General features: G+C 38.4%; 2 long non-coding RNA genes across 2 annotated transcripts; both read left to right on the top strand.

Moving 5' to 3' along the window:
• The first annotated feature begins 538 nt into the window (after nucleotides 1-538).
• LOC135528695 (uncharacterized) lies at nucleotides 539-9,111 on the top strand. Its single transcript, XR_010453574.1, has 5 exons — nucleotides 539-612; nucleotides 816-858; nucleotides 1,858-1,938; nucleotides 7,851-7,948; nucleotides 9,044-9,111. It is a non-coding gene; the product is annotated as an uncharacterized LOC135528695 (long non-coding RNA).
• Nucleotides 9,112-9,487: 376 nt separating this feature from the next.
• Nucleotides 9,488-10,939, top strand: LOC135528694 (uncharacterized). Its single transcript, XR_010453573.1, has 3 exons — nucleotides 9,488-9,572; nucleotides 9,702-9,929; nucleotides 10,310-10,939. It is a non-coding gene; the product is annotated as an uncharacterized LOC135528694 (long non-coding RNA).
• Nucleotides 10,940-12,180: the final 1,241 nt, after the last annotated feature.

The following is a 12,180-nucleotide window of genomic DNA, read 5'->3' as shown; positions in this document are numbered from 1 at the left end:
GCCTAAAATGGTGTGATCGTGAAGGGCGCCGTAAAGGACAGGGCGCAGTTTGCTTCTGAGAATCCACGTCTAACAGTCGCTTCCCAATCACCTATGTCCAGTAGCCTTCAGAAATATCTATTAGTAGGGATTCACTTATTCACATCTCTTTTTTAATCTGTCCTGGCAGCTAAATATTCGGGGCTGTGGGTTTGCGCTAAAGCTGTGGTAACATAGTGTTAAAGTATATGCTCCATGTTCTGCCCCAAACTCGCGAAAGTACGGAATGTGTTTGCAGGGCCGTGGTGGGATTTTTTCGGGAGATATCCTGTATGCAACACCCTGTATATTTGTTTTAGAGAACAAAGGCGGTGAATTCAAACAACAGGAGGGGATGTGGAGACATTCTGTCTACAACCGGGTTGGGGGGCACCGGGCTCTGCTTAGAGATATCAATGTTTAACCCCGGGTGGTCGGCACACACACACACACCCTTTGTGAACACACACACACCCTTTGTTTTTGAAACGCACACACACACACACTCCTGCTGCTCTGTCACACACTCCTGCACGCACCCTGATTTTCCGTGTCTTTTTTCTTGGTGACAGACCGGGGTGATGTCGTTAAAGGGTGAGATACATTTTTAAAACCAGTGATTTAATTCCAAAATATTTAGTACAAACTTTTTAAAGACGTGTTAGAATTAATGACCAAATGGTCCTACTATTTAAACATGCATCATTAGTGTTTTATGTAAAAACATTGGAGGCCTACAGTTGTACCGCACACTCACGCACGCACCCTGATTTTCTGTGTCTTTTTCTTCGTGACAGACCGGGGTGTTGGATGGAAAGGACATTTTCCTGTCATTAAAGGGTGAGATATTGTGTATTCTATAATACTTTAAATATTTAATTTAAATATTTCATGCAAAATAATGAATGCTTAATGTAGTTCAGATAGAGCACGATCAGCAGGGCGGGCGATAGAGTACACAACTGTATCAACGGCTTCAATTTCTGACAAAATAATATTATCATTGTATACAATATATTTGTTTATTAGACCTACCAACATATAACACAATTTTGAGATACTAAAAAATGTATATGCAACCTGTGGACTGATCTAGACTATGTTGAAATCATCTAAATGACTGCAGCGACCCCTTCATTAAAAACTATAGAAAATTTGACCGTAGACCATGTTGTTTTATAATGGTTACATGTTCAGTTCACACCCCTGCATTCTATATTATAAAGTAGGCTGTTGGTCTTTGAGGTCCGTTATGTCAATTTGTCTTTATACATCTCATTGACCTACTGTCAACTCCCTCAGTTGTAAACATCTACAATAATCATTAGACGTACGCGTCAGAGTTATCATACCCCGTGTCGGGTTTGTACAGAGTTGGTTAAATCCGCTCTTTTGCTCCCCACTTACATGGGTAATAATCTCCAAGCTGCTCTAAGCAGTGATGTTTTTGGTGTCTCTAGGTTCATCTCTAGACTGTTGAATGAGGCCTGTTACAACTTTCTGACAAAACCTTTAAAGGTAGTTTGTGAAACCATTCAGTCGTGGATGTATGTAAAACATATTTAACACGTATTGCAGGTTACAGAAGCCTCCTGTTGTACTATGAATCCCCCCTCATCCCTGTTAGATCTTGATGTGTTGGCTCTCTATGTATGTACATGTTTATAATCCACATAGTGTGAATATTGTTTTCCATAAAGTTAATAACCCCCTAAACCCCCTCTTCCCCTATCGTTAAAGCGTGAGATACATTTTTAAAACCTGTGATTTAATTCAAAATATTTAGTACCTACATTTTAACACATGTTATAATTCCAAAATGTTTACTATTTCTTACAGATAAAGGGTCCGGTTAGCCCTGACCATTATCCGTTTCCAATTCACCAACGCAAAGACGCTTGCCCGATCCATCAAAACTCCGTAAGTTTTCCCTCCCTGTGTAGATCAACCGTCCTGCCTGTAAATCCTGGGTATGCCCACATCATTAATTAATAAGATGTGGAGAAAACTGTTTAGCCATAGTTAAAGGCCTTTCATAAAGAGGCTGTCATGATTGCCTGTGCCTCATGTTTAACACGTATTGCTTGTTACAGAATACTACTGTTGTACATTTAATATCCACTAGCAGATTTCGTCGCATTTGCACAAATTCTGTCCTGTTACTGTGGTCTTTTTAAAAGTCAATAAATATGTATGTAAAGTGTACATGTTTGTTTCACTGTAGATTTGTTTAAGCCCTCCTAGAAACACCTAATTTCATCATCCCACAGCATTAATTAATAAGATGTGTAGAAAACTGTTTAGCCATAAGTAAAGGCCTTTCATAAAGTGGCTGTCATGATGAACCTGAATCTGAAATGACCTTTAGGATCTTTTCTTTGGGGTTCTAATCTCCCCAGGTGTGCAGGCCCTGCAAATCCTTAGGCTGGAGCCATCTGGAAGCTCTGTGCCTGTACATATAAAGAGAACTAAATAGGAAACTAGGCTGAGAAACATTATTTAGATGGCTGTTTAATTGTTGTTTAAAGCCTGAAATGGACACAATGCCAAGGGACCTTGTTTCACACACACACACACACACACACACACACACGCCACAACACACACACACACACCTAACTTCATAGATAAAACATAAGGACAATACAACTGGGGGTGGGGGACATACAAGTTCCAAAAGTTCAAACACTCAACCCCCCCAGTTCAACCAGGCCCCTAGACATCAATCACCATGACTACTTCAAAGGATGCCATATAGATATAAAATAACACACACCCTCTAACACGTGACCAAGGAAAGGAAGTTTGGAGGCGAATGCACTTACAGAATGGATGTTGAAACTGTGGCGCACTTTATTTCTCTCAACATTGAAGTCTGGTAAAAGTTTGATTTGAAGGGTATTAGACAAATGCAGATTCTGGTAAGTCTAGAGGCAACATACAAACTATTATAAAGTTAGGTCGTCATCAGACATCTAATAGTCAAGATTAGGTTTGATCTATGATCACTGATCATCATGTGTGTAGTGCGAGGGAAAACTTTCATTTTAAGAAAACACAAAGAAAATATTCTGATCAATTCTAAATGAATTATATTTAATTACCAGGTGAATGGTAACGTTACTGTTACAAAAAATATACCAATTTCTAATAAGATTTTAGGATGGTTAGCTGAAGCTGAATAGTGAAAAACAAATTGGAGGATGGATTCATGAGATCTTCAAAACAGGGCTCTCCGATCCTGTTCCTGGAGAGATACCATCCTGTAGGTTTTCATTACAATTCAAAACTAGTCACCTGATTAAAATAATGAGTTGGTTAATAATATAAATCATGCTATTTACAACTGGGATTAGAGTGAAACCCTACCGGAGGGTAGCGCTCCAGAAACAGGGTTGGAGTGAAACTGTTTTTACCGGAGGGTAGCGCTCCAGAAACAGGGTTGGAGAAACTGCCTTGTTCCGGGGGTTAAGCCTTGTTCCAGAAACAGGGTTGGAGTGAAACTGCCTTGTTCAGGGGAGGGTTACTGCGTTCCAGAAACAGGGTTGGAGAGAAACCCTACGGAGGGTACGCATTGTTCCAGAAACAGGGTTGGAGAGAAACCCTACGGAGGGTAGCGCTCCAGAAACAGGGTTGGAGAGAAACCCTACGGAGGGTAGCGCTCCAGAAACAGGGTTGGAGAGAATGTGCGGAGGGTAAGCGCTCCAGAAATTAGGGTCTGGAGTGAAACCCTACGGAGGGTAGCGCACTCCAGAAACAGTATTTTGGAGTGAAATAATAACGTGAGGGTACTTTCCAGAAACAGGGTTGGAGTAAAAACATGTTCGGACTTAATACATTGCGCCCCAGAAACAGGTTTTGAGAGAAAGATACCGGAATGTACGCCCAGAAACAGGGTTGACTTCTCAAACCCCAAATCACGGCAGGGTAGCGCCCAGAAACAGGGTTTCCCAGAAACCCTAGACCGGAGGGTAGGAAGCGCCCAGAAAGTAAGGGTTGGAGTTGAAACCCTACCTGGAGGGTAGCGCTCCAGAAATAGGGTTGGAGTGAAACCCTACAGGAGGGTAGCGCTCCAGAAACAGGGTTGGAGTGAAACCCACCAGAGGGTAGCGCTCCAGAAACAGGGTTGAAGAAAACCCTACGGAGGTTAGCGCATCAGACATCTAAATAGGATTAGGTTTGAAACCCTGACAGGATGTGCTCCAGAAACAGGGTTGGAGTGAAACCCACCGGAGGGTAGCGCTCCAGAAATAATTGGAGAAATTCTAAAGGAGGGTATTTCCAGAAACAGGGTTGGAGTTATTGAAACCCTAATAAGGAGGGGTTAGCGCTCCAGAAACAGGGTTGGAGAGAAACCATCTACGGAGGGGCTCTCCAGAAACAGGGTTGGAGTGAAACCATACCGGAGGGTAGCGCTCCAGAAACAGGGTTCAGAGAAACCCTACGGAGGGTAGCGCTCCAGAAACAGGGTTGGAGTGAAACCCTACCGGAGGGTAGCGCTCCAGAAACAGGGTTGAAGAGAAACCCTACCGGAGGGTAGCGCTCCAGAAACAGGGTTGGAGTGAAACCCTACCGGAGGGTAGCGCTCCAGAAACAGGGTTGGAGTGAAACCCTACGGAGGGTAGCGCTCCAGAAACAGGGTTGGAGTGAAACCCACCGGAGGGTAGCGCTCCAGAAACAGGGTTGGAGAGACCTGTAATGAAAGACTATTCAATAGAATACATATGTCGATACAAACGTTGATGTAATAAATTATGACGTCATTTACATAGTTTGCTGCGCTCCCTCACCTAAAAAAAAAATACATCACTGCTTATCATGCCGACCGACCTGATGGCCTCCGTTGAAAATGTTGTAAAAAATATCAGGCCAAGGCTACATTCTCTGTCCTGCTACTGGTAGGACTATAACATTATGTGAACTGATCTGAACAGGTTTAGGCTGGTCATCTATGATATGTAGGTTATATACAGTACATTCTCTGTCCTGCTACTGGTAGGACTATAACATTATGTGAACTGATCTGAACAGGTTTAGACTGGTCATCTATGATATGTAGGTTATATACAGTACATTCTCTGTCCTGCTACTGGTAGGACTATAACATTATGTGAACTGATCTGAACAGGTTTAGACTGGTCATCTATGATATGTAGGTTATATACAGTACATTCTCTGTCCTGCTACTGGTAGGACTATAACATTATGTGAACTGATCTGAACAGGTTTAGACTGGTCATCTATGATATGTAGGTTATATACAGTACATTCTCTGTCCTGCTACTGGTAGGACTATAACATTATGTGAACTGATCTGAACACTGGTCATCTATGATATGACCTAGTCTACTTTACATAATATAACATCTACATATCACTAACAACCCACTACTATACATTATAACCTAGTCTACTTTACATAATATAACATCTACATATCACTAACAACCCACTATTATACATTATAACCTAGTCTACTTTACATAATATAACATCTACATATCACTAACAACCCACTACTATACATTATAACCTAGTCTACTTTACATAATATAACATCTACATATCACTAACAACCCACTACTATACATTATAACCTAGTCTACTTTACATAATATAACATCTACATATCACTAACAACCCACTACTATACATTATAACCTTGTCACTTTACATTCATAATTGTGCTTTTTGTCCCCAGTTTTTACTATGACATTATTGTTTGCACTGATTGTATTTAAAACATCTACAATATCACTTTGTACCCACTACTATACATTATAACCTAGTGTTCTTTACATAATATAACATATACATATCACTAACTGACCCACTGTTTTTTTGTTTATTATACATTATAACCTAGTAACATATCACTACCACTTTTGATTTGCCATTTTTGTATAATATTTTTTCTTTATTAAATAACGGTCTTAAGTACTGCTACATATCACTAATCTTCTGGGTTCTGGAGTCTACGTGGATCACTGGTTAATTATGACTGTCTACTTATCCGGAGACCCAGGTTCACTAAAACCGGGTCCTATACAAACCTAGTCTACTTTACATAATATAACATCTACATATCACTAACAAACCACTACTATACATTATAACCTAGCCTACTTTACATAATATAACATCTACATATCACTAACATCCCACTACTATACATTATAACCTAGTCTACTTTACATAATATAACATCTACATATCACTAACAACCCACTACTATACATTATAACCTAGTCTACTTTACATAATATAACATCTACATATCACTAACAAACCACTACTATACATTATAACCTAGCCTACTTTATATAATATAACATCTACATATCACTAACATCCCACTACTATACATTATAACCTAGTCTACTTTACATAATATAACATATCATTAACAAACCACTACTATACATTATAACCTAGCCTACTTTACATAATATAACATCTACAAATCACTAACATCCCACTACTATACATTATAACCTAGTCTACTTTACATAATATAACATCTACATATCACTAACATCCCACTACTATACATTATAACCTAGTCTACTTTACATAATATAACATCTACATATCACTAACAAACCACTACTATACATTATAACCGAGTCTACTTTATATAATATAACATCTACATATCACTAACAACCCACTTCTATACATTATAACCTAGTCTACTTTACATAATATAACATCTACATATCACTAACATCCCACTACTATACATTATAACCTAGTCTACTTTACATAATATAACATCTACATATCACTAACAACCCACTACTATACATTATAACCTAGTCTACTTTACATAATATAACATCTACATATCACTAACAAACCACTACTATACATTATAACCGAGCCTACTTTATATAATATAACATCAATTACTTGATGCATAAAACCTTTCTGAATGGATCAGTGATTTCCCCTCAGATCAATCATGTCCGTTCTATCCCTTCTGTCTACATTCTCAGATACATTTAGAAAAGAACAGATTGAAAGACAATAAATAGCCCACCTTTAAATAATAAAATAAGAGTTTGTTCAGTACTTTTAATGAATAAAAATAAGTGTGAGACATGGCCTTATTGTTGCTGTACTGTCTAGAACTACCTTAACAAACAGTGACTTATTATTTTTATTGTTATTATTATTATTATTATTGTTGTTGTTGTACTGTCTATAACTACCTTAACAGGGACTTATTATTGTTATTATTATTACAGACAGTTGCCATGGAGATGAAATGTCACTACATGTTCATGTGTTGCATTAAATCACCTGACTGTTTCTATGTCTGTTTGTAAATGTTTTATTTCTCAAAGAGGTAATGAATAAATGAGAACAATTGACATTCAAAAATTACTGTGTTAACCACAACCAACATGTTGGATCTCTGTTTAGTTGTCACTGTGTTAACCACAACCAACATGTTGGATCTCTGTTTAGTTGTCACTGTGTTAACCACAACCAACATGTTGGATCTCTGTTAGTTGTCACTGTGTTAACCACAACCAACATGTTGGATCTCTGTTTAGTTGTCACTGTGTTAACCACAACCAACATGTTGGATCGCTGTTTAGTTGTCACTGTGTTAACCACAACCAACATGTTGGATCTCTGTTTAGTTGTCACTGTGTTAACCACAACCAACATGTTGGATCTTTGTTTAGTTCTCACTGTGTTAACCACAACCAACATGCTGGATCTCTGTTTAGTTGTCACTGTGTTAACCACAACCAACATGTTGGATCTCTGCTTAGTTGTCACTGTGTTAACCACAACCAACATGCTGGATCTCTGTTTAGGGGTCAGTGCTCTAAAATGAGTCTCTCTGGGGAGAGAGAGGAGGGGGCACCGCCTCTAAAATGAGTCTCTCTGGGGAACATGACACCAAAACTAAGAGGTGAGATGACAAAATTGTTTAAGAATGTATATTCTAAAACGTTTTTATATCAGAAAATATTGCTTATGTGTACATTCTATATACTGTAACTATATACTATATACTACATTCTACATACTGTAACTATATACTATATACTATATACTACATTCTATATACTGTAACTATATACTATATACTACATTCTACATACTGTAACTATATACTATATACTACATTCTATATACTGTAACTATATACTATATACTATATACTAAATACAACATTCTATATACTGTAACTATATACTATATCCTACATTCTATATACTGTAACTATATACTATATACTAAATACTACATTCTATATACTGTAACGATATACTATATACTACATTCTATATACTGTAACTATATACTATATACTAAATACTACATTCTATATACTGTAACTATATACTATATACTACATTCTATATACTGTAACTATATACTAAATACTACATTCTATATACTGTAACTATATGCTATATACTGCATTCTATATACTGTAACTGTATACTATATACTACATTCTATATACTGTAACTATATACTATATAATATACTATATACTATATACTACATTCTATATACTGTAACTATATACTATATACTATATAAAACTAAGAGGTGAGATGACAACATTGTTTAAGAATGTATATTCTAAAACGTGTTTAAATCAGAAAATGTTGCTTATGTGTACATTCTATATATTGTAACTATATACTATATACTACATTCTATATACTGTCACTATATAATATATACTACATTCTATACACTGTAACTATATACTATATACTACATTCTATATACTGTAACTGCTCTAGATGTTGTTTTGTTTTGTTTTTGATCCATTTCTCATCAAATCAAGTCTGGCTTTTTGAAGTGAAATTTACTTTAGAAGCCTTTATAAAGACTTGAAGTCATTTAATAATTTCTATAAACAATCAAATATAATTTACCAACATTTCTGAAAGTGGACACAGCATTTTGGAATGAAACCCTTCTTATGTTTCCCAATCTGAGCTCAGAGTAGATGAGAGATGTAATGTTTGTCTCTGTTGTGTTGAAGACCAATCCAGCAGGAGAGACCAGCCTCCCCTGTTCCCAGCTGTGTGTCCATGAAGAGTGACTGGTCTATGGAACATCCTATATCCTTTAGAGAGGGAGACTGTTCTACTGAACAAAGGTAAGAAGAACTCATGGGTCCTGGTCAGTGAGTTAAACAACACTGTCTCTAGTCATTTCTCCTCTCCCATTTTCCCATTTATTGTTGTTGTTTTCATAATCCATAGGCTAGTAATTTTGTCCATTTTCATAGTCCAAAAACAATATTAAACAAACACAACATTCCATCCCTGTGTGTGTGTGTGTGTGTGTGTGTGTGTGTGTGTGTGTGTGTGTGTGTGTGTGTGTGTGTGTGTGTGTGTGTGTGTGTGTGTGTGTGTGTGTGTGTGTGTGTGTGTGTGTGTGTACTCCCTGGATGAAGAGATGTAATCTCATGTTTTGTCCACAGAAACCAACAGGGGGGATCAGAGTCAGAGATTCTCAGTGGTCAGTCTTCCCAGAGTCATCAAACAGACCTGGCCTCCATATTCAGTGTATGTGGTCCTGTTATGTACATTTGTTTTTGTTTACCTCAAGTAAAGTTGATCTGTCAAACATTCATTAATGTGTTAATGAGAAAGCATTTCTTCTCTTGCTTAACTTATTTACTTTATTTATTTCAGATGCTTGAACAGAAAATTATGACATTTGTGAAGAACGAGCTGAAGATGTTCAAGAGGATTCTTAGTCCAGAACTCCCAGAAGGCTTTGAGAGTCAGAAGCAGGATAAGGAAGTGGTGGATGCTGAAGATGAGAAGCAGGAGAGCAGTGCCAGAGAGGGGCTCTGAAGATCACACTGCACATCCTGAGGAAAATGAACCAGAAGGAGCTTGCTGACACACTGGAGAAAAGTAAGATCTGTCTGCCTCATGTTGAATGATGTTTTATAACATTTAACAGCTGTAGCTAAAGTCCAGCTAAAGTAGCTGTGTAACTCAATGATATTGTAGCAGCCTTAACACAACACCTAGTGACCTCATCAAGTAGCAGCAGGGATGTGTTGTGCTGATTAATTTAGAGAAAGAGAGAACATTAATAATACCATTAATAATACCAATAATAATGTAATCAGTCACACCTGTCTGTAATGCATTATGAAAACATTTACAGATTTAGATAGTCAGTTACGAGAACAAATTATTATAAATTACAACTTTATAACGGTCCTACAATACTGTAGGCATTAAAACAGACGTAATATTAAAATCCTCTGTGGTATTTCTTCATTCAGATGAGCTCGCTGTGATTTGCCAACGTGAAATCAAATCTAATCTAAAGAAGAAGTTTCAATGTGTATTTGAGGGGATCGCTAAACAAGGAAACCCAACACTTCTCAATAAGATCTACACAGAGCTCTACATCACAGAGGGTGGAACAGGAGAGGTCAATAATGAACATGAGCTGAGACAGATTGAGACCACAACCAGGAAACAAGCAAGACCAGAGACTGCAATCAAATGTAATGACATCTTCACACCCTTAACTGGACAAGACAAACGTATCAGAACTGTGCTGACAAAGGGAGTCGCTGGCATTGGAAAACAGTCTCTGTGCAGAAGTTCATTCTGGACTGGGCTGAAGGAAAAGCAAATCAGGATGTCCAATTTGTATTTTCATTCCCTTTCCGGGAGCTGAATTTGATGAAAGAGGACAAACACACTTTCATTGAACTTCTCAATCACTTCTCAATGGAAACCAAACAATCAGGAATCTCCATCTATGACAAGTACAAAGTTCTGTTCATCTTTGATGGTCTGGATGAGTGCCGACTGCCCCTAGACTTCCAGAAGAACAAGATCTGTTGGGACGTCACAGAGTCAACCTCAGTGGATGTTCTGCTGACAAATCTCATCAAGGGAAATCTGCTTCCTCTGCTCTCCTCTGATAACTACCCGACCTGCAGCAGCCAATAAGATCCCTTCAGGTGTGTTGACCAGGTGACAGAGGTACGAGGGTTCAATGACCACAGAAGGAGGAGTACTTCAGGAAGAGATTCAGTAATGAGGACCTGGCCAGCAGAATCATCTCACACATAAAGACATCAAGGAGCCTCCACATCATGTGCCACATTCCAGTCTTCTGTTGGATTTCTGCAACAGTCCTTGAACACATGCTGAAACATAAGAGAGAAGAGATGCCCAAGACTCTGACTGAGATGTACACACACCTTGTGGAGTTTCATACCAAACAGAAGAATAACAAGTATCTTGGGAAAGAAGAGACAGGTCCACACTGGAATAAAGAGAGCATTCTGTCCCTGGGAAAACTGGCTTTTCAACAGCTTGTGAAGGGCAATCTGATTTTCTATGAAGAAGACCTGAAAGAGTCTGGCATTGATGTTAATGAAGCCTCAGTGTACTCAGGATTGTGCACACAGCTCTTTAAAGAGGAATGTGGGCTCTACCAGGACAAGGTGTACTGCTTTGTTCATCTGAGCATTCAGGAGTTTCTGGCTGCTGTATATGTGTTCCTATCATTCATCAACAACAATGAGAATCTACTGGACAAACTGCAAACAAACGACGAGCCTCAAGTTGCTTTCTACAAGAGTGCTGTGGATAAAGCCTTACAAAGTGAGACGGGAAACCTGGACCTTTTCCTCCGCTTCCTCCTGGGCCTCTCACTGGAGTCCAATCAGAAGCACTTACGAGGTCTACTGACAAAGACAAGAACCAGCTCACAGACCCATGAAGAAACAGTCAAGTACATCAAGGAGAAGATCAGGGAGAATCTCTCTCCAGAGAGGAGCATCAATCTGTTCCACTGTCTGAATGAACTGAATGACCATTCTCTAGTGGAAGAGATCCAAAGCTACCTGAGCTCAGGAAGTCTCTCAAAACCCAACCTGTCACCTGCACAGTGGTCAGCTCTGGTCTTCGTGTTGATGACTTCAGAAAAGGAGCTGGATGTGTTTTGACCTGAAGAAATACTCCAGATCAGAGGAAGGTCTTCTGAGGCTGCTGCCAGTGGTCAAAGCCTCCAGAGCTGCTCTGTGAGAAAATAAAATTACATTTAAGAACTAATCATCAGGAAGAAATATTCAGTTTAGAGAAAATATGTATTATAATATGTATAATATATTATTTGAAAAACATATTCAAT

Source organism: Oncorhynchus masou, unplaced genomic scaffold (assembly GCF_036934945.1).
Source record: "Oncorhynchus masou masou isolate Uvic2021 unplaced genomic scaffold, UVic_Omas_1.1 unplaced_scaffold_1021, whole genome shotgun sequence".
Taxonomy (NCBI): domain Eukaryota; kingdom Metazoa; phylum Chordata; class Actinopteri; order Salmoniformes; family Salmonidae; genus Oncorhynchus; species Oncorhynchus masou.
This window is presented reverse-complemented; position numbering and strand designations above follow the sequence as displayed.